Here is a 21,165-nt window from a genome sequence, read left to right on the forward strand (position 1 = left end):
GTCACGGGCCACCATTTTCTTAATAAGCCTTCAGTTCTCTTCATACTGACTTGTCCTGAAACTCCTTTCTTTCTTCTGTTGTGGCCAAAGCAGCAGCCTCACTTCTGATGAGGCCAGTGCTGACCCCTTTCCTTAATCCTCTTCTGATTCAGAATTTGCCCAGACATTGTATACCCTGTGTGGTTTTTGAGTTTGCCTGCCTGTATGTCTGTATGTCACATGAATGCAGTTCCTGAGGAGGCCAGAAGAAAGTGTCAGATCTCTCGGAACTGGAGTTACAAATTCCTGTGAGCTACCATGTGGGTACTGGGAACTGGAACCAGGTCCTCTGGAAGATCAGCCTGTGTTAACCTATTATCAGGATAATTACTGGGACAAGCCTCCTGGCATCCACCACCAGACAAACCTTTAGAGCGCAGCTGGAACCCAGGTTTCTGATGTGTCAAAGGCTCAGTCACAAAGCTCCTCTTCACAATCTTCCCAGTGGCATATTCCACCCCACTTCCCAGCAGGGTCCTATTAGGTTCTCAAGGTCCTACCCTTGGGCCAGTTTGGCCAAGAGTCCCACCAAGTTAACACTAATGCTTTCAGATTAAATTCCTGCTAAAAGGCAGCTTTAGCACCACCTGGCCTGCCCTCAGGGAGAAGTCTCTAGAGTCCCTGCAGCAAGGTCAATGCCCTAGCCTGGGTGTCTGTTTCTTCTCTGAAATTTCCCACCCCTCATAATCAACCCGAGTCCACTGTCCCAGCTATAGAACCCCACTTGGACCACCCTTTCCACAGCAGGCCTCTGGGGAAAACCTGACTGATTAGTCCTGATTTTTTTCATTGAATATTGCAATTTTTTGTTTTGTTTTGAGACCAGGTTTCTCTGTGTAACCCTGGCTGTCCTAGAACTCACTTTGTAGAGGATCTGCAGGCCTTCCAGCTGATAGAAAGATACACTGTGCCCATTTCTTTACCTAAAAGCACTTTCTGGAAACCTCGTGAGTTCTGAGCCACAAGGCACAGGGCCTACAGCCAGGAATGGACCTTTAGGCCAGGAGTTGCTTTTAAGGTGACCTTGTAGCAGCACCAGGGCCTTTCTGAGTCAACCCTGTGATTCCAGAGTGTTTGGTCTCCACAGTGAAAGCAGGAGTGCTCTAATGACCCCAACATCTTTGCCCTCTGAATATCAGCCACACACAATGGGCAGGGCTCATGGGAAGTAGGAAGTTAGCGGTTATAAAGACATTGCCCTAGCAGTCAGCTATAGACATCCTGATAGTGACCTGAGCAATTACATGACTTTAATCTGGGTGACTTATTCCTGTGGGGACATGTGTCCATAGGGGCTTTTCTTGGTTGTCACAACTTTGGAGGTAGGGTGGTTAGGTGGTTCTGGCTTCAGGAGGAAAAAAGGTATCAGAGGTTCTATAGCACCAAATGAATCCCCAGCAGAAATTTTCAGAATGGAATGTCACCATTGTGGAGGATAAAAAGCCATATCCAGGAAGGAGAAACATGCCTATCTTAACACTACGATACCACTGTGACATTTAGTGGGCCATGCCATGCTCGTAGGAATCATGGGAGCAGGGGTGCCATCTCCAGAGGGGACCTTTAGTGGAGGACACTGCACCAGAAGGAACTGTTGGGAGAACACCATGCTTCAGTGGGACCCATTAGGGGTGTGCTATAATCTAGGAAGAATGATATCTCACAAAGGTCTGTGCTATACTTCCTGGGACAATGCCAACCAGGACTGGGACTCAGGTGACGAAGAAGGATAGAAGTATTTTTGTTTGTTTTGGTTTTGATATCCCTCCCAGTTGTGTGTGTGTGTGGGGGGGATGTTTGCACTCTTACACAAAGAATATTTGGCGACCCCAGGGCAACATTGAGAGAGTCATTGGTCCTCGAATGCCTTGTGAGAGCCAAAGTTACATTTGAAGTTTTAATTACTATACCACAGAGGTCCATGAAGCAAAAATGCCTCTGATCAGCAAGCCCTTTATACAAGGACAGGTAGTTCCTGGAATGCTGGAGGCTGTTATTTAATGGGGATAAGAAGCCATAGATTTTCACTTCCCTAAACGAGGTTGTTGGACCGTCTGCACCAGATGTACTTAATCACACGTGGATTCACAGAAAATATGCTAGGATGTATGTTTGCCCTGATTGGATGTAGGCCAAAGTTACATCAGATGTATGCTTGCCCCAGATTGGACCCGACTGGAAATACTTAAGCTGCTGCACCTGTGATTAGGGCCATTTTCTGGAAACCCAGAGATGGATCTGGCCAGAGTCCATTCACTGGGCCAATATTTAATTAAAAGTTTGCTTCAAATTTGGCCTTGGACTTGGTAGTGGTCTTAGTCTTGACCAGTGGGACTCACAACCTTCTACCTTGTATTTGAAACTGGTACCCCTGGGCTTGAACGCTTGCTACATGAGCCAGGCTAGCTGGCCAGTGAGTGGATTGTCCTCCCCTGTCATTATCACTGAGATTATGGGGTATGTGCCACCACAGCTGGCTTTTAACATGGCGCTAGGGACCCAGGCTCCATCCTTGTGTTTATAAGGAAGGCACTTTACTGACTGGGCCAAGTCCTCAGCCAGACCGAGAGTGGTTTAAGCAAAATTTTCCTTCTTTTCTTTGGTTTTCTCCCTCTTCCTCTTTTCTTCATCAACCTTTTCCTTCTCTTTATTTTCTCTTCTCTCCTATTTTCCCTGTCCCTCCTTCCATGATACAGGGATCTACGCAAGTCTTCTTCATGCTAGGCAAGCAGTCATATTTCCGGTCACAGAAAAATACATTATTTTCTTTTTTTCAAAGACTGGGTTTCACTATGTTGCCCAGGCTGGTTTCAAATCCCTGGGCTCCATAAATTTTCCTAAATCCTTCTGCCTCAACCTCCTGAGTGGCTGTGACTACTGAAACGTCCTACCCTATCAGACTTGGGACAACTTCATTTTAATACCTGTATGTAACCACCTTGATTTGCTTTTATTCTGGTTATTGTTTTAGGGTCAACTTAGCAGACCCAGAGATAGCCTCCCCTCCTGGCCAACACAAAATGTAATGGGACGAGTCAAATACAAGGGCATAGAAACACATTTAGTGAACTGCAATATAATAACTCCTCTTTTGCAAGAGTTAGATAGACGGATAAAGTAGGCAAGTACAAGAAACAGTAACAGAAGCCCTGGAAAAAAAGATTCCTATAGGAAGTACTGTGAGAACTTAGACTGTAATAATGTAGCTAGTCTGTTTACCTAATGTTTAATGGTTACCAGTAAGATCAGAACTCAAATGACTAGTGCTTGGCAGGTAGCGTTGTCTTAAGATTCTCAATCGATATTTAGATTTTTAGATATTTAGAACAAACGGATGGCCTCTTACCCCAAGCCTGTTTTCCCTCAGCCTTTCCCCAACTTTTAACAGCCCGTCCATTTTCACACGGTATTCCAAATTCTAAAGAAAGTGGTATATTTAACACACAATACCTGATCCACCCATAAAGATTGACTTAGGAAAAGATAAAATGTGTCTAAATGGAAAAATAGAGGCACCAACTCTGGTGGTGTGGTGTCAACTTGACATTTAAGGAAAAGGACAGGAGGGGCTCCAAACAAGAGGGGACAAAACCCCGAGGATCAATGCTGCATAATGGGCTCAGGTTTTTACCTACCATCTCAATAAAAGCAACCAATACCCAGCTAACCTCCCAGCTCCCTGCCTAGATGGGGTGTGAGATGGAAAACCCCACTTCGTTGTTGTCAAGATTGGACTTGAATAAACTCCCTCCTGGCTCCCCGAGAGGCAGTGAGCAGGGAACAGCCTCAAGCTCCTACAACAGTAACAGAGTTTCTTCTATTTGCGAATCACCAAACTGAAAACTTACCTAAATATTTTCTCCCCAGCTTTTCATCACAGGCACCTGCCTTGCTTTTAGATGCATGACTGAGGCATCAGGCTGAACCAAGGCTGCTGACAAACCAGGGAGCGAAATGCCAAACAGTCCCAATGGTGGTGAAGGGACAGGGTTCCAGATATCCTCCCAGCTGCCAGGAATCGGGGCATTTCCTGCTTCTCGGCAGACTGACAGAACGAGGCAGGCAAGGTAGTTGTAATAATCACGTTGTAGGCAGGGCTTCTTCAGGAATGAGGTCTAGGTCACCCTATATGAGTGGGCATCACAGGATGTCTAATAGGAAGCAGGCCTGATACCAATGTGTGCAATCTTTAAGCCCCACCTACTGCTGGCCTTCATGGCAGTGCCCAGCCGGAGCCCAGCTGTCAGACCTGTTGTGTGAGCTGGTCAAAGTAGGGACAATTACATGACCCAGCATGAGCCAGCATCCTGTCAGACCTGTGTGGGCAAGCAGCCTCCCCTGGCAGATGTGACCCAGTTGGTAAGTGCACACCCAGACTCCTGTGTAGACGGAGAGCCCACACAGCCCAGCAAGGGAACACACAATTAGCTGATTTCTAAGCGCACAGTGACAGCATTCCTATCAATACATAATTGAGTGTTCTCCGTTGAGGAAGCCATTCTTCGTTTCAAGCCTTATGTTCATGTGTGCATTCTTTGTGGTTTTCACTCGCTGTGTTGTATGTGACTTCAGACATCCTTGGGGTCTGGCTACATGCCCAGGTTTACAGATGTGGAAGATAACTAGTAGGCCCAGGACCCAGAGCGACTGACCTGCCCTGTCTATCAGGCCCTGCTCCCAGGGAGACACCAGCTCCTCCTTCTGCACCAGCTCTCTAGGCTTCACCCCTTGCTGCCTCCTTAGGCAATGGCCCCTGTTCTCGGCTGGCTGGCTGGGTGCTCGCTGTGACCTCTTTGGTGTGGTGTCCCTCTGGTTTCTAGAAGTTGTGTGCGAATAGACTTGTTTTTCCACAATAGTCTTCTATGTCCTTGTGTTGCCACCCGTGTGAAAGGCAGACTCGGTAGGGTTTTAAATGATCTGCTAGACACCAGCAGTCTAGATTCCCTGGACTCCAGGGGAGTGATCCCTGCTCACCTGATTGGGCAGTGGGGAGAAGACTCCTCAGTGATCTACACAGGAGAGCAAGACCCGTGTTCTGATGGCTGCTGATGGGGAGCTCTGGACTGAGCCATGCGGGTTCAGGTCTGATTTCTGACTGTACGACTGTTCTTCTGAATGGGTATTTTGAGACTCAGGGCTCTGTGGGGCTGCAGTCTTCCAGTATCACATCACCCACACAGCAAGCGTGGGTACCTAGGCAACTGGGGTAGTGAGGGTTTCTCCCCTCTGGCACCTATCTCCACAGCATGCCTGGTTTCCTCAGCCATGCAGCTTCTGGACGCTGGGGGAAAGCAGTGTCACGGAGCAAATACATGTGGCCTACCTGCCCCATTCATCTTAAAATCCTTTTTTAATTTTATGTGTTTCATATGCATGTGTGTCTGTGTAATATTTGCATGCCTGGTGTCCTCAAAGGCCAGAAGTAAATATAGGATCCCCTAGAACTGGAGTCACAGACAGTTGTGAGCTGTCGCATGGGTGCTGGGAGTCAAACCCGGGTCCTTGGAAGAGCAGCAAGTGCTCTTAACTACCAGGCCATCTCTCCAGTCCCTGAATTACTCTTTTCAAGGACCAGCATGCTAAAGCTAGTCTCATGGCTAAGGCCTCAGTGGAGGGAAAAGATATCATCAATGGGTATGAGTCCGGCCATCTTAGTTAGAACTTAGGTGTGTCTTAACTGTTAGATGCTAGGTGTTCAGGCCACAGTCTCAGTGTCATTGAAATCCTCACCCACAGGTGAGGCACTGAGAAGCCTTGAGGAAGCTGTGAGGTCAGAAAGGTTCAGCTCTGTGTTGGGATTGGAGTCCTTATGAAAAAACCCAGGATGGCCTCTGCCCCTTCATGTGTGGGGACACAAAGAGAAGACACCTGACTGTGGACCAGGAGATAGCTGTCAGCTGGCACAGGGTCTGCCAGGCTCAGCTCTAAGAGGCCCAGTGCCAGAACTGTGAAGCACATGTTTGGTGCATAATCTAACAGCTAATAATTCCATCTGATCGACACCCATGGGTTCACAGAGGGTCCCCACCCTTTTCTACCATTCAGTAAGAACATAACAGATTTGTGGTTCCAGAATGGCCTAGAGGGGAGGGGATGAGACGCCCCTCAGATTTGATTCCATCCTCTCCCAGTCTTGTGGGGAGCTCTGTACCTCACTGGCTGTACCGTACTCCCAATGGTGCTTGTCTCTGGAAACTACTACCCACTCCAGTCCTCGGGAGAAGGTCTGCCTCAGGGATTGGCCTGGAAGCCACATAACCACATAACTCATGCTTCCCCAAGATTCTTCTCATAACAAGCTCCTGTGCACTCTGTAAAAACAAAAGCTCACTTAGGTGGAATGGCCATGGTCTTCAGAGGAAACTCTGCAGGCTCCCAAATTTGGACTTTTAGGCTGAGTCTGAGGGTCAAGCAGATATCACGAAACCGTGTGTCTAGAGGCCCCACCTTGGATGCCTTACACCCCCGCACTGGGCTCAGACAATCTCTGATGGCCTCTCTCACAGCTCCTCTCCCTTCGGGGATGCAGAGTTCTCAGGCAGGAGGATGCAAGGTCCTCAGCCAAATGCAGGCCCCTCTCCCTGTCTTCCTCTAGCAGGTGGGGTGGTTATGGAGGAGTAGGTCTGGCCAGTATGGGGAGAGCCACCTTTTGAGAAGATGGCTGACCTCTGGCCTATTATGCAGACTTAGAATATGAGGCGCCGGAAACGTTTTGTCTCCAGCCGTAGCCATGACACAATTTTCACCCCGTTGACTCATTACATAACGCAGAAGCGGCACCGTGCACATGCAAACTGTTTTTCTGTTGACCGTCATGCTTCCAGTTTGTCTGGGAGAATTGTTTTTTTGCATAAGTATATGTGCAGCTATGTGTGTGTGTGTGTTTTCTCATGTGTGTGGAGGCCAGAGGTTTACAATGGCTGTCTTCCTTGGTCACTCTTTCTTCAGCTTGTTTGGCTGACCACCTTGGCCCAGGGATCCCGTTGTGCCTCTTCCATACTAGTATTACATAGGTGGGGGCCACACCTGCCAGATGTTTATATGGGTTCTGGGAATCGGAACTCCGCTTCTCTCATCTACACTGCAGTTGTTTTATGCACCGAGCCACCTCTCCAGTCCTAGGAATTCTTTTTTTAATCTTTATATTTTCATTGATTTTTTTTTAAGCATTAAAGGAACTAGTCTCTTTTCCCTGAAAACATCAGTATAAACTCTAGCACAGTGGGTTCTCAACGTTCCTAGCACTGTGACCCTTTAATACAGATCTGTTTGTTGTGGTGACCACAACCATAAAATTATTCCATTGCTACTTCGTAACTAATTTTGCTATTGTTATGAATCATCATGTAAATATCTGTGTTTTCTGATGGTTTTAGGTGATCCCTGTTGCGACCCACAGGTTGAGAACTGTTGGTATGGCTACAAATATAGACGGATAGAAAGCGAGAGGAACAGAAAGAGACAAACTCAAAGACAGAGACAAAGCTAGAGACAGAGAGATAAAGAGAGACAGACAGACAGAGGGGGCATGGCTGTATTTCTAGGAAGATTTTTTTTCCCCCACAGACCACACAAGTCTCTGTGGACTTGAGTCTTTGGCACGTGAGGCTCCAGACCCTTGCTAGAAGCCAGCACAGGAAGGCCAGCATGGTGGGTGGGCACCCATCTCTAACTCCAATGACAGGTTTGGACTCAGAACTGAGGAACACTCATTCTGTTCATGACCAGCCAGTAGGCCATTGAGGTGGTGGATGCTTCTCCTTCAGAGGAGTGTGGGGCACTGTGGTCGCATCATTAACTCGTGTTGAGGGATGTTTACTCTTTTGGCTTTTGAAGAAGCCCACCATCCTGCTTTCAGATAAATCACAGAGTCTTATTTTTACTTATGAATGTCCAGCCTTAGTGTGGCTTCTTTCTTGCCATCTTTTCTTTTTGGTTTTTCAAGACAGAGTTTCCCTGTGTAACAGTTGTCCTGGTACTCGAACTCACAGGGATTTACCTGTCTCTGCCTCTGCCTCCCGAGTGCTGGGATTAAGGCGTGAGCCACCATGGCCCGGCCATATTTTCTTATCTTAAATTATCCCGACTACCTTTTGCCTCTAGGCTTTTATCTTTTCTTACTTTGTATGTCTTACCTTCTCATATTCCCTGGCTGGGTGCTGGGACCTATTGTCCTCCTCTTCTTGTTTTCTCATTGTTCTCTTTCCTCCCAGAGTTCTCCTTCTGTTTATCCTCTGCCTGCCAGCACTGCCTATCCTTGCTCCTGCCCCGCTATTGGGCATTCAGCTCTTTATTAGACCATAGGTGATTAAGACAGGCAACGAACCACAGCTTCACAGAGTTAAACAAATGCAGCGTAAACAAAAGTCACACACCTTAAGATAATATTCCCCAACAACCTGGTCTCGAGAGACAGAATCCAGAGAGACATTCTTGAACTCGGCTTGTCAGACCCATTAGGGGATTGCGACGAGACCCAAAGAAGGCCATGGAAGTGACCGGGCTGTGGAGCAAGGCACCGGCCTTTAAGTGACAATCTCATTTGCCTCTAGGATCCTGTGATGATGTCTAACCCTGGAGAGTAGGCAGAAAGTGAAGGGGTCTCTTCGGGTTCCCCTAGGGGCCCCTCTGCTCCATCCTAAGGTGAAAGTGGTATTCAGGAAGCACTTCGGGCTGCTGCGGGGTGCTGCCTACGGATGGCTTCCCAACATCCCCGTGAGCTGGTAAGTCCCTCTGGAGAGGTCCTCTCCAGGAACCAATGTCTGAGAATGGAAACTGCGTGTTAGGTCATAGGGAAACCTGGGCACAGAAGCCCAAGAGCTTCCCACAGAAAGACCCAAGTCCTGAAAATGCCAGCCAGAGCGCTCACTAAACAGATGAGCTGGCGGATTTCAGAGCAAAGCCGGAGCCCCGTGAGGAAAGCTCCAGATGGCAAGATGATCCACTCGGAAAGGAGGGTGTTGTGTGACAGTGAGCTTGGATACATAGCTGAGATTTTGGGGGTACTGTACGATTTTGGGGTACTGTATATAGCTGAGATTTTGAGCTTGTGTTTGAAGATGTTCTTTTTTATATTTTTCTCTGCTTCCCTCCCTGCCTCTCTCCTCCTCCCTTCAATCCTCCCCCAAGGTCCCCGATGCTTCCATTTTACTCAGGATATCTTGTCTTTTTCTACTTTCTACTTCCCATGTAGATTAGATCTATGTAAGTCTCTCTCAGTGTCCTCATTGTTGTCTAAGTTCTCTGGGATTGTGGTTTGTACGCTGGCTTTCTTTGCTTTATGTTTAAGAACCACCTATGAGTGAGTACATGTGATAATTGTCTTTCTGTGTCTGGGTTACCTCATTCAAAATAATGTTTTCTAGCTTCATCCATTTTCCTGCAAAATTCAAGATGTCGTTATTTTTTTCTACTGTGTAGTACTCCATTGTGTAAATGTACCGCATTTTCCTTATCCATCATTCAGGTTGTTTCCAGGTTCTGGCTATGACAAACAAAGCTTCTATGAACATAGTTGAGCACATGTCCTTGTGGCACGATTGAACATCCTTTGGATATATACCCAAAAGTGGTATTGCTGGGTCTTGAGGAAGGTTGTTTCCTAATTTTCTGAGAAATCACCACACTGACATCCAAAGGGGTTGTACCAGCTTGCACTCCCACCAGCAATGCAGAAGTGCTCCCTTTTCCTCACAACCTCTCCAGCATAAGTTGTCATCAGTGTTTTGGCCATTCTTACAGGTGTAAGATGGAATCTCAGAGTTGTTTTGATTTGCATTTCTCTGATGACTAAGGATGTTGAACATTTCCTTACATGTCTTTCAGCCATTTTAGATTCCTCTGTTGAGAGTTCTGTTTAGGCTTTACTCCATTTTTTTATTGGATTATGTGTTCTTTTGGTGTCCAATCTCTTGAGTCCTTTGTATATTTTGGAGATCAGACCTCTGTCTGATGTGGGATTAGTGAAGATCTTTTCCATTCTGTAAGCTGTCGTTTTGTCTTGTTGACAGTGTTCTTTGCTTTATAGAAGCTTTTCAGTCTCAGGAGGTCCCAATTTATTGTTTCTCTCAGTGTCTGTACTGCTGGGGTCATATTTAGGAAGTGGTCCCCTGTGCCAATGTGTTCAAGCGTACTTCCCACTTTCTCTTCTATAAGGTTCAGTGTGGCTGGCTTTATGTTGAGGCCTTTGATCCATTTAGACCTGAGTTTTGCACATGGTGATAGATATGGGTCTATTTTCATTCTTCTACATGTTGATATCCAGTTATGCCAGCACCACTTGTTAAATATGCTTTCTTTTTTCCATTTGATATTTTTTGCTTCCTTGTCAAAGATCAGGTGTTTAAAGATGTGTGGATTAATATCTGGGTTTTCTATTCGGTTCCATTGGTCCTCCTGTCTGTTCTTATGCCAATACCAGGCTGTTTTCAGTACTGTAACTTTGTAGTAGAGTTTGAAGTCAGGGATTGTGATGCCTCCAGAAGTTCTTTTATTGTACAGAATTGTTTTGGCTATCCCGGTTCTTCTGCTTTTCCATATGAAGTTGAATACTGTTCTTTCGAGGTCTTTGAAGGATTTTGATGGGCATTGCGATGAATGTGTTGAAGATGTTCTTAAGTGTGTGACTGCGTATGTAATGACATTAGAGTGTGAGGTAATGTGTGTGTGTTCAAGGGTGTGGGAGGGTGAGTGCGTGTGTGTAGGGGTGTCTGTGGGAGGGAGCGTGTAGGGGGATGTGGGTTTATGAAAGATGGAGTGTGACCATGTCTGAAGCAGCAGGTTCTGTTCCATGGTACCCAGTCCAGAGGACTCTATGGGAACGCTACCTGTTTCTGGTTCTCACTTCCTTTTGCTGTGGTTTGGATGTGGTCTGGGTGTCCCCAAGGAGCCTGTGCTTTATTTAACTCTGCATCAGGAGGTGCTCAGAGGGTAGAAACCAAAACTAAAATTTATATTCTGGAGCATCGAGACAAGGCTTTCAGGGAGTGACTGGGATTAGAATGTGGTCAAAGTGGGCTCCTGATTGTGTCCTGCTGTGCCGCGCACCGTGCCCCCGTGCCCCCGTGCCCCCGTGCCCCCATGCCCCCATGTCTGTGCTCTGTGCGCTAGAACCCAGTTTGCGAGCTTCGGGCAAGGGGCTGGAGGTTGGAAAGACAGACAGCCACATACAGACCTTTTAACACTGATATTAAAGCCCCAAGAGTGCTCCCTTTATTGTGTTCAGGGGCAGATTATATAAAGATAGCCACACCCCAGCCAAACCCACCAGAAACCACTCTCCTGCCATCAGGAACTCCTGAAGGTCTCGTGCTCAGAGCAGCTGTAGGCACTCAGATCAGGGGAAAACAAGTTGTTTACAAGAAATTCAGGATCTGGGGTCTCACTGCTCCCAACACTGCTGGCCTTTGAAAGTTCAGGAAACAGAGGACACTCCTATGAAGGCTTCCTGCTTCTTACCAAGTGGTCCCTTGAGCTGCCTGGGCACATGGCCACTTAGAAGCCATTGTCTGATGCAGCTCCAGATCTGACAAGAACTGTGGCTCTAAATGAACCACTTTTCATGAAATGTAACCAATCTGTGGGTTTGTGCTACAATAGAACACACAGCTCTTTAAAATGCGGCTGGTGCCTGTTGGCGCCTCCACCTGGGAATCTGGGCTAGGCATGTCGTGGGTATCTGGTTGCTGAACATCTGGGGACAGAGGGCGTGTCCTATGAAGATAGCAATCCTCCTGGCACCTGCCACAGAACACTTGGCAGGAGTGAGGCCCAGTAGGTCCTTCCCCTGAGCATCCAAGGGCAGCAACACCTAGCCTACAGTTTGGTCCCAGAAGTCTGGCCTCCGGCACTGGAAGAGAATGTGATTATTGTCCCAAGCCACCCAGTGTATGGCACTTTGCCACTAATTCTGTCTCCCTAAAGAGAGGAGCACAGAGACGAATACACAGAGCTCTTGCATAAGTGGCACACAGCCCAGCCTTTGTTCCACTTCTGACTTGAACACAGTGCAGCAGTGTGGTTTCTCTGTGGCTGCTTCCTCATTTGACAGGTGTGGAGTTCAGTGTGGTGGTGCGAGTTGAGTCAGGAGGAGGAGGACTTTAAAGTCACCCTTGCCAACTAGCAAGTGCATGACAAGCCTGTGTTACACGAGAGTCTGTCTCAACAAACAAACAAAACACAGGCATGGGATGTGTCTCAGTGGTAGAATGCTTCATTGTGCAGTAGTCTGTGACTCAATCCCAACCACTACGAAACCAATAAATAAAGCACATGCATATATACACATATACATGCATACATACATAGCTAGCCTGCTTGGAGGCGCAGGTCTGTGGTCCCAGCTCCTTTGCAGAAGGCTGAGTGAGAAGTCTCAGTTGAGTCTTGGGATTTGAGTCCAGCACAGACAGCATACTTAGACCTTGTCTTCCTGTCTCAAAAAAATTGTATACACACATGTCTGCAATGATAGACATAAGCATAGATGATTGCAGCTATAATTAATTAATATTAATGTATATAATTAGTATAAATCGTAGATTCAATACAGATTTAATTACTGATATAAATGATATGAACATAAATGCATATACCTAACTGGTGTAACATGGCTAAGGAGACCTCCTATTTCTCTTCCTAGAGTGACACCAGACCCTTGGTTCCAAGCAGGCACTGAGCACTGCCCGTGTAGTGAGTACGGTCATGTGCATTCAGGAGTTTGAGGGCCTCACTCCACCCCCTGCTCACCTCCTCAGTACTGCGGTGTCAGACACCTATTGCTACTGCCTTTTGGGGTGTTCCCTTCCTGTCTGGAAGTCCCCTGACCCTTGTGCTCTCATCCACAGAATTTACACAACAGTGTCTGAGTCAGCACTGGTCCCAGGTCAGACTGATGAACTCTGCCCCCACCCCACCCCGCCATGGAAGTTTGGCTTCACCGCCCATTTCCCTCTCTGTCTCACTCCCAACAACTTTCTCTGTCTGCCCTTCATCTATTACTCATGGTACCTGCTCCCCCCCAGCCCAGTAAAAAAATCTACACATTTTCTATATGATTCCCAACGTGAATTAATATGCCTCCCTGAAACCACCATTTGAGGAGCCAAATGGGAAGCCCCGGGCTGGGAATGGATGGTGACTGCTTCTAGGCAGCCCCCTGTCCCAGGTACTTTACTCTCTAAGTCCTTGCACACAGGATTTAACTTACAAGGAGTTTCAAGACAGGCTGTCTAGAATCTGAATAACATTTCAGAGGCTCAGGGCCCCTGGAGACCTTGTCTATTCTTCAGTTATCTTTTAACTACACACTTGAGTTAAGATCTTAATTCCACATTAACCTTCTATTTACCCTTTTAACAGAAAACACACAAAGATAGAGTATCCGATCTTCTGTAACGGGACGGACTGACACCAAACACTCAGGGAGGGCAGGTCAGGGTGGTGATGCTCTCATCCCCTCTCTGTGAGATACAGTAACCTGAATTCTGAGGTCCAAGACTCCAAATACTTACTTACCCACCCTTCCAGCATAGCTTGGCTGCTGACTCCTAGGGGCACCAGGAGTTCCAGGGAAACCAACACCTTACCAACTCACGTTCTGTGTCCAGAAGTCCCTGGAGAGAACACTGTGTAATTAGGACTCCCCCACCACTACTGGCCTTATTTCAACTGGACCCTTTCCAAAGAGGTGCAGTGACTAGGTCTCTAATGCAGTTCTTTTAGGGTGGACATAATTGAACCATAGCAAGGTCTTCATCCAAACCAAGGGGCTTTCTGAATTGACATTCACCTCCCGGTGCCTCATACCATGAATGCACTAGATAAGGCTTAAGGGCCCAGCATCTTGTCTGTGATCTGCCTGCTCACATCTGGGTAAACTCAGCAAAATTCTGATGTGCAATCCTGTGTTCCCATTTGTCACTATGCTATAAGGATTTTTATCTACTGCCTACTTCCTTGGAATGCTAACATTCTATAAATGCCTACTAATGTCTATGCGTGTGCTTCAGAGCCTGTGCTAGTGCCTACTAATGTCATACATGTGCTTCAGAGCCTATGTGAATACCATCTTTGTTGCCAATGCTGTAGATCAGAGTTCTCCACCAACTTCCATGGTGAGTTCATCTCCCTCTCCAAACTCGGGGACTCATGGGAAGCTCCATAGGCAGCATCAGTGACTTACGGGCTCACAAACAGCCATTGCTGTTCTGCCAGGCTTCCGAGCCCTCAGAACTGGCTGTCCTATCAAGTGACCACGGGAATGGATGAGACATGGATTCCTGAAGGTCACGGCAGAAGGCATTTTGTTCTAGTCTGCTTTCTAGTGATAAAACACTGAAGCCAACTTGGTGGTGAGGGCATTGATTTATTTAGCTCATACCTCCCAACCATAGTCCATCGTGGAGGGAAGTCAGGGCATGGACTCGACAAGGAACGTGGAGGCAGGTACTGAAGCAGAGACCATGGAGCATGCTGCTTACTGGGTTGTTCCCCAGGGCTTACTCAGTCTGCTTTGTTGCTTGTTTTTTAATACAAACCAGAATCACTTGCTCATGGATGGCACTGCCCACAATGGACTGGGTCCTCCACACCAATCATCAATCAAGAAAATGCTCCACAAACGTGGCTACAGGTCAATCTGATGGAGGCGATTTCTCAGTTGAGATTGTTCCATCTTCCTAGGAGATTCAAGCCTTCGATAATTGACAAACCAAACAAAAACGTATTAGACCCCTTGTCAACTTGATGTACAAACATGTCATTATTAAACCGTAACCTTTCCTTTATGTTTGTACCCAAGGGGTCGTGTTCATATTAACATCACAAAATAAAACTAGTGCAACTTTAAAAACACCACAGCTTCTAAACAATCCAAATACTTTAAAGTTCATTAAAAAAAAACTACTCTGTCTTAAAAAAAAATCCAAGGTCTCTCAACTGTCCAAGGGTACTTCTTATTCTAAGAACGAACCAGGGCACAGTTACAATCAAAGCAAAGCAAAACCAACATCCAATAGTGTTAATGAAATCATGTACCTCAATGCCCCTCATGTGTGACTCAGTCAAGACCTTCTGGGCTCCACAGCCCTTGGGTAACTCCACCTCTCGGACTTTGCTGTTCACTGCACACATAACTTCTCTCATAGGTTCAGGCTGGCTCCACCCCATGCTAACCTCAGAGGTTGTCCCACTATCTTGGCATCTTCAGTATGTGTGGATCTCCACTGCAGCTGAAGTTGCCCTTTCACCTCTGACCTCCTGGCCTCTCACAGTATCAAGGCCCTGCCTCTCACCGTGACCTCTTCAGCTCTTCTGCTTCCATGCCACAGAAACCAGCTCTAGTACTACATGTGAGACCCTTACACGTTACCAAGTCTGCTGCCAGCTTGAGATAGAGTAATGGCCACCCCTGGACCACAGCTTCTGTGTGATGACCCTGAGAATATACCTCCCACAGTCCAGCTCGGCGATGCTGGTCTCTTGTTAATCGTAGCTGATTCTCCAACCCCAGGAAACCAGCACTGCTTGTTGGGACAGTCGGCGGGGTAAAGCAGAAGTTTCACTTTCATTGACTTTAATCCAAAATACCACACGAACAGCCATGACAGAGTCTTTACTGCCTTCGGAAACATACAAATCAGGCCCCTATCATCGGCATTTCTTCTAAAACTATCTTCCAGATTCCCACAACAGCTCATTAAGTCCTCAGCACTCGATGGCTTTTGCAGCCCAAAGCCCCAAATGCTGCCTTCATCCCCCGCCAAACAATTATGGTCAGGTTGGTTAGAGCAACATCATAAACTCCGTTTCCAGTTCCTGCCCTAGTCTGCTGTCTGTTGCTATGATAACCACTGACCGCAGACCAGCTCGGGGAGGTAAGGGTTTATTTCGCCTTCCAGCTTCAGCTTGCGCTCCATCACTGAGGAGAGTCAGGGCAGGAAGCCAAGTAGGAACCTTAGGCAGGGATTGAAGCAGAGACCACGAAAAAAAAACGCTGCTTACAGGTTTGCTCCTCACAGTCTGCTCAGCCTGCTTTCTTATACAACTCACGACTCAGACAACCTTCTCAGGGGTAGCACTGCCCACAGTGGGCTGGGCCCCTCACAGCCATCATTAATCAAGAAAATGAGCCACAGACATGCTCACAGGCTAACTTGATGAAGGCAATTCATCAGCCGAGGGTCCCTCTTCTACATGGTGACTCTAGCTTGTGTCAAGTTGATATAAACCAGTGGTTCTCAACTTTCCCAATGCTGCGATCCTTTAACACAGTTCTTCATGTTGTGGTGACCCACAACTGTAAAAATATTATTATTTTTTTTGTTTTGTTTTTCAAGACAGGGTTTCTCTGTAGCTTTTGGGGCCTGTCCTAGAACAAGCTCCTGTAGACAAGGCTGGCCTCAAACTCACAGAGACCCACCTGCCTCTGCCTCCTGAGTGCTGGGATGTAAAAATATTTTTGCTGCCACTTCATAACTAATTTTCTACTGTTATGAATCATAATGTAAATATCTGTGTTTTCTGATGGTCTGAGGTGATCCTTGTCAAAGGGGCATTTAACCCCCCCCCAAAGAATACAATGGGCACCAAATTTAAACTTCAAACAAGTTGGTGAAGAATAAGATTCCACACCCGCTATGCAGGAAATCAGAGTTGGGATGGGATTCAGCAGGCTGCTTCTGATGGACAAAGGTTTTGAGGGGACTGGAAAGTTCTAGGAGGAATGGTCATTCTGTGCTTCCTGTGGGCTTCATTAGCCCAGTTCTGTGCCTTATGTGTTTTTGTTGTTGTTGTGTTTTGTTTTGGTTTGGTTTTTGCCCCCTTGCCTCCAGCAATCCAAACAAAGCAGAAATGGTTCTTGTTAATCTCTTATTTTGAGACCAAGCACAAATGAGGATGAAGTGGGAAATAAGAGTTTTAGATATTTTTCACTGCACACAAGGAATCTGATAGCTTTGTCTCCCTGCTGCTTCCTCTGTCTGTGCCGCTTTGCTTTCTCTTAATCCTGTCTCTCCTGGTGTGTAGAATGATGAAGACACTTGGCTCATCTTTGGATAATAGACCCAATAAAATGGTTACTGACTCAAAAGGAGACCTAAATATAATCTGATGTAAGTCGGAGCCTGTGTGGGGAGGTACACAGCATCATTTGTGCACACCCACAAGCACCCCTGCCGTCATAACGTCTCCTTGGGTAATGGCAGATGCAGAGTGTCTGTCCTTGGTCCAGAGCTAATTGGTGAGCATTTTGCACACATGAGATAGCAGGAATGGCACAGAAATTGGTTGGTTTGTTGTTTTAAATTGTGTATGTGGGGGGCTGGAGAGATGGCTCAGAGGGTAAGAGCACTGGCTGCTCTTCCAGAGGTCCTGAGTTCAATTCCCAGAAACCACATGGTGGCTCACAGCCATGAGACCTGGTGCGTTCCTTGCCAGCAGTACATTGTATGCTTAATAAATAAATAAATCTTTAAAAAAATTGTGTATGTGTTGTGTGTGGTTCTGGCTTCTTGTACTAATGTGTGTAAAGGTCAGAGGTCAACAATGGGTACTTTTCTTCAGTGCTCCTTGATTAGACAGGGTGTCTCACTGAGCGCAGAGCTCACTGATTAGCTAGGTTGGCTGGCCAGCAAGCTCTGGAGAGCTACCTGTCTCTGTTCCCTGTGACCCTGCTCTAGAGTCATGGGCATGCACCACTACACTGAACTTTTCCATAGATACTAGAGAGCTGAACTCAGGTCCCCATGGTTACAGAGTTGACACTTTGCTGGCTACGCTCTCCCCTGCCCCTGTTGCTGTTGTTTTGAGATTGGGTCTCACGTAGCCTAGGTTGACCTTAATCTTAGGCTGAGCTAGGATGTTCATGAATGGCCAAGGGTACACTTGAATTCCTGATCCTTCTGTCTCCACATCCCAAGGCTGGGATTATAGACTTGAGCCACCATCCTCAGATTACTGGATGGTTCTGAGTAAGAATTAAAATGAAAAGACTTCTGCCACTCCTTACTCGGCGTAAATGAATGCAGACAGATTGTAATATATATATATATATACAGCTTTAATAGACTTACAGAACCACCGTTCCCACGGAGACCAGGAAAGCAGAAGAAGCGGCTGGGAGCACGCTTGCCAAATTTATAGGCAAACATTAGCCCGAGGCGAACACGCCCCCTAAGGGGCGGGACTTATCCTTACGAAGCACATTATTTTCTTATCATTCTGTCATGAGGTTGACTTTCTATGTTATGCCCGTTCCTTCAGGCAAGGGTTGCCAGTTACTGGAGATAATCAATATTTCATGCTCAGCAGGCACCTGTGACTGGCAGCTCATATCAAAACCACTTGTATTTAGAAACGCAATGTTGTTTTATTAATCCCTGTTTATTCAGGATCTTTGAGTAAAACCCAAAATAAAGATAAAATCAGCTTATGTAACCTCAAATCATGGCAGTTTCAGTTACGGATTGCAGCAGAAGCAGAAGTATAAGAAAACCTATGGCTTGGGATGTTGGCACAGTGCCCTCTGGTGAGAAGTCTTCAGTGCAGCAGAGGTTTTGTGTATTTCTTTATTTTTTAACTTGCATCTAATTTGCATGTTCTAGGTCAGTGGTTCTCAGCCTTCCTAATGCTGCAATCCTTTAATACAGTTCCTCACATTGTAATGGCCCCTCCAAACATTTTTTATACATATATATGTATGTATATTGGTTTTTCGAGACAGGGTTTCTCTGTAGTTTTGGAGCCTGTCCTGGAACTAGCTCTTGTAGACCAGACTGACCTCGAACTCACAGAGATCCGCCTGCCTCTGCCTCCCGAGTGCTGGGTTTAAAGGCATACGCCACCACCGCCCGGCATAATATTGTTTTTGTTGTTACTTCCTAACTGTAATTTTGCTACTGGGCGGTGTTTTAGTTCCTAAAACTAATGGAATACGTGCCTTCCAACAGTTGAGACCCACAGATTGAGAACAGCTGATCGAAGTAATTTCATTGGGCAGGAGCCAAAAATAGCCTTAGGCATCTACCATAAAATGTTTACTTCTGAAGTTGTTGGCCACTCATATGTCTTCCTGACACAGCTTTCTGTGTTAGTCCCTCAGTTACAAGGAGATGTCCCTGTGTCTCTTCACTACTATGAATGCAAAGCCCTGCACTTAAGAATGAGCGGGGGATGAATGAGACTCAGATCCAGTCCGCTGTCTCATCACCTCTGAAAGCGTCCATGGACCTTTCTTCAGAGATGACCTAAGGACACTTCACAGGCAGCTCCTAATGTTGCTCATGGATTTAAAGTCTCTAGAAAATTCTGGAGTGTCTGGGATATCTCATATAATTACTTCTCCAAAAATATACTTAACACTTCCAAGGAAAAAGTACAACAACAACAATACCCAACACAAACAAAATTTAAAACTCAACCTCTCTGATACAGCTTAAATAATTTATTGTGACTCTAAGCTTTTGAAACAACTGATAGTTACAGAATTCTCGGGTAATGTCCTTAGGAAGTACAAGAGTCTTGACAGCCTGGGCTAGGGTTCCTCCTTCTTCTGTAGAGAGAGAGAAGCCCTATGATGCGTTTGCAGCTGGGAGCAGTAGCCCATGCCTGCAGTCCTGCCGTTCTGGTGGTCGAGGCAGCGGAGTGCCAAGCTCAAGACCAGCTTGGGCTGCATAGTGAGTCACTATTTAAGCGTAAAAACAAAAGAACGATGAATTGAATTCTAGATGTTAATAAAGGAACCTAAAGCAGTCATGGTAGTGCGTGCCTGTAATCTCAGTATTTGGAAACTGAGGTAGGAAGACTAGTTTTCAGTTTTTCTGCTGTGGGATAGTGCTCTTGTACACTGTAAAGATTTGTAACTCATATTTTGGTTTAATAAAATGATGATTGGCCAGTAGTCAGGCAGGAAGTATGGGGGGCAACCAGACTAGGAGAATTCTGGGAAGAGGAAAGGCAGAGACACAGTCTTCAGCTAGATGCAGAGGAAGCAAGATGAGAACGCCTCACTGAGAAAAGGCACCAAACCACATGGTTAAACATGGATAAGAATTATGGGCTGATTTAAGTTGTAAGACCTAGTTAGTAATAAGCCTGAATAATAAGTCAAACAGTTTATAATTAATATAATCTCTGTGTGTTTATTTGGGACTGAATGGCTGCAGGACCAGACAGGACAGAAACTTTGGTCTGCATTTTTCCTCCCTTCCTCCCTCCCTCCCTCCTTTCCTCCCTCTCTCCCTCCCTCCCTCTTTCCCTCCTTTCTTCATTTTGGATTTTCAAGACAAGGTTTCTCTATGTAGCCCTGGCTGTCCTGAAACTTACTCTGTAGACCAGGCTAGCCTTGAACTCACAGAGATTCACCTGCCTCTGCCTCCCAAGTGCTGGGATTAAAGACATGTGCCACCATGACTGGCTCCTTGGAAGATCAGTATTTCAAAGCCAGCCCACATAGTGATTTCTAGGCCAGCTTGTGGCACTGAGACTTTATGTCAAAAATGAACAGTCTGGGCCCTTGAGTATCTCCACTCTTCTAGTCCACTGCTGTCTTACAGTGCATCCTGATCTCTTCTTTTGTCTTGCTTCAAATATCATTTCTATGCTACTTTTCAATCTAATCCTTTCTGGTTAGGATCCGCTGAGGTCTGAAGAACACTGCACATGTCTCTAGGATATCCAGACTCACCGTAATTAAGATAAAGAAATAAGAGAGAGAGATATAAACAGGAGTTCCACGATTGCCTCTTCTAAGGATGCTCACAGTGGATCTCGAGCAAGCTAGGATGCTCACAGTGCACCACACGCCAGTTAGCCAGCTCTTCCTGCTTAGTGGGACACAGTGGCAGCCATCAGATTGAGTGTCATCTTGCAGAGGGAGGAAGGAGAGAAAAATCAGCAGTGGAAGGTGGGGAGGGGACATAGAGGAAGCCACTGAGGGCACTTGCTGAGTCCCAAGAACTAAAGGAGGAGGGAGGACAATTCTCTCAGAGTCAGGGCTGGATCCTGAGACTGATGGACATGTCACAGCTAGGATACCGAGGTAGCAGGTCCAGGAGGAGGGGATACATGCTCACATCACTGAACTCCAGGAGGTAGCAGGTCCAGGAGGAGGGGATACATGCTCACATCACT

Source organism: Microtus ochrogaster, unplaced genomic scaffold (genome assembly GCF_000317375.1).
Source record: "Microtus ochrogaster isolate Prairie Vole_2 unplaced genomic scaffold, MicOch1.0 UNK7, whole genome shotgun sequence".
NCBI classification, from domain to species: domain Eukaryota; kingdom Metazoa; phylum Chordata; class Mammalia; order Rodentia; family Cricetidae; genus Microtus; species Microtus ochrogaster.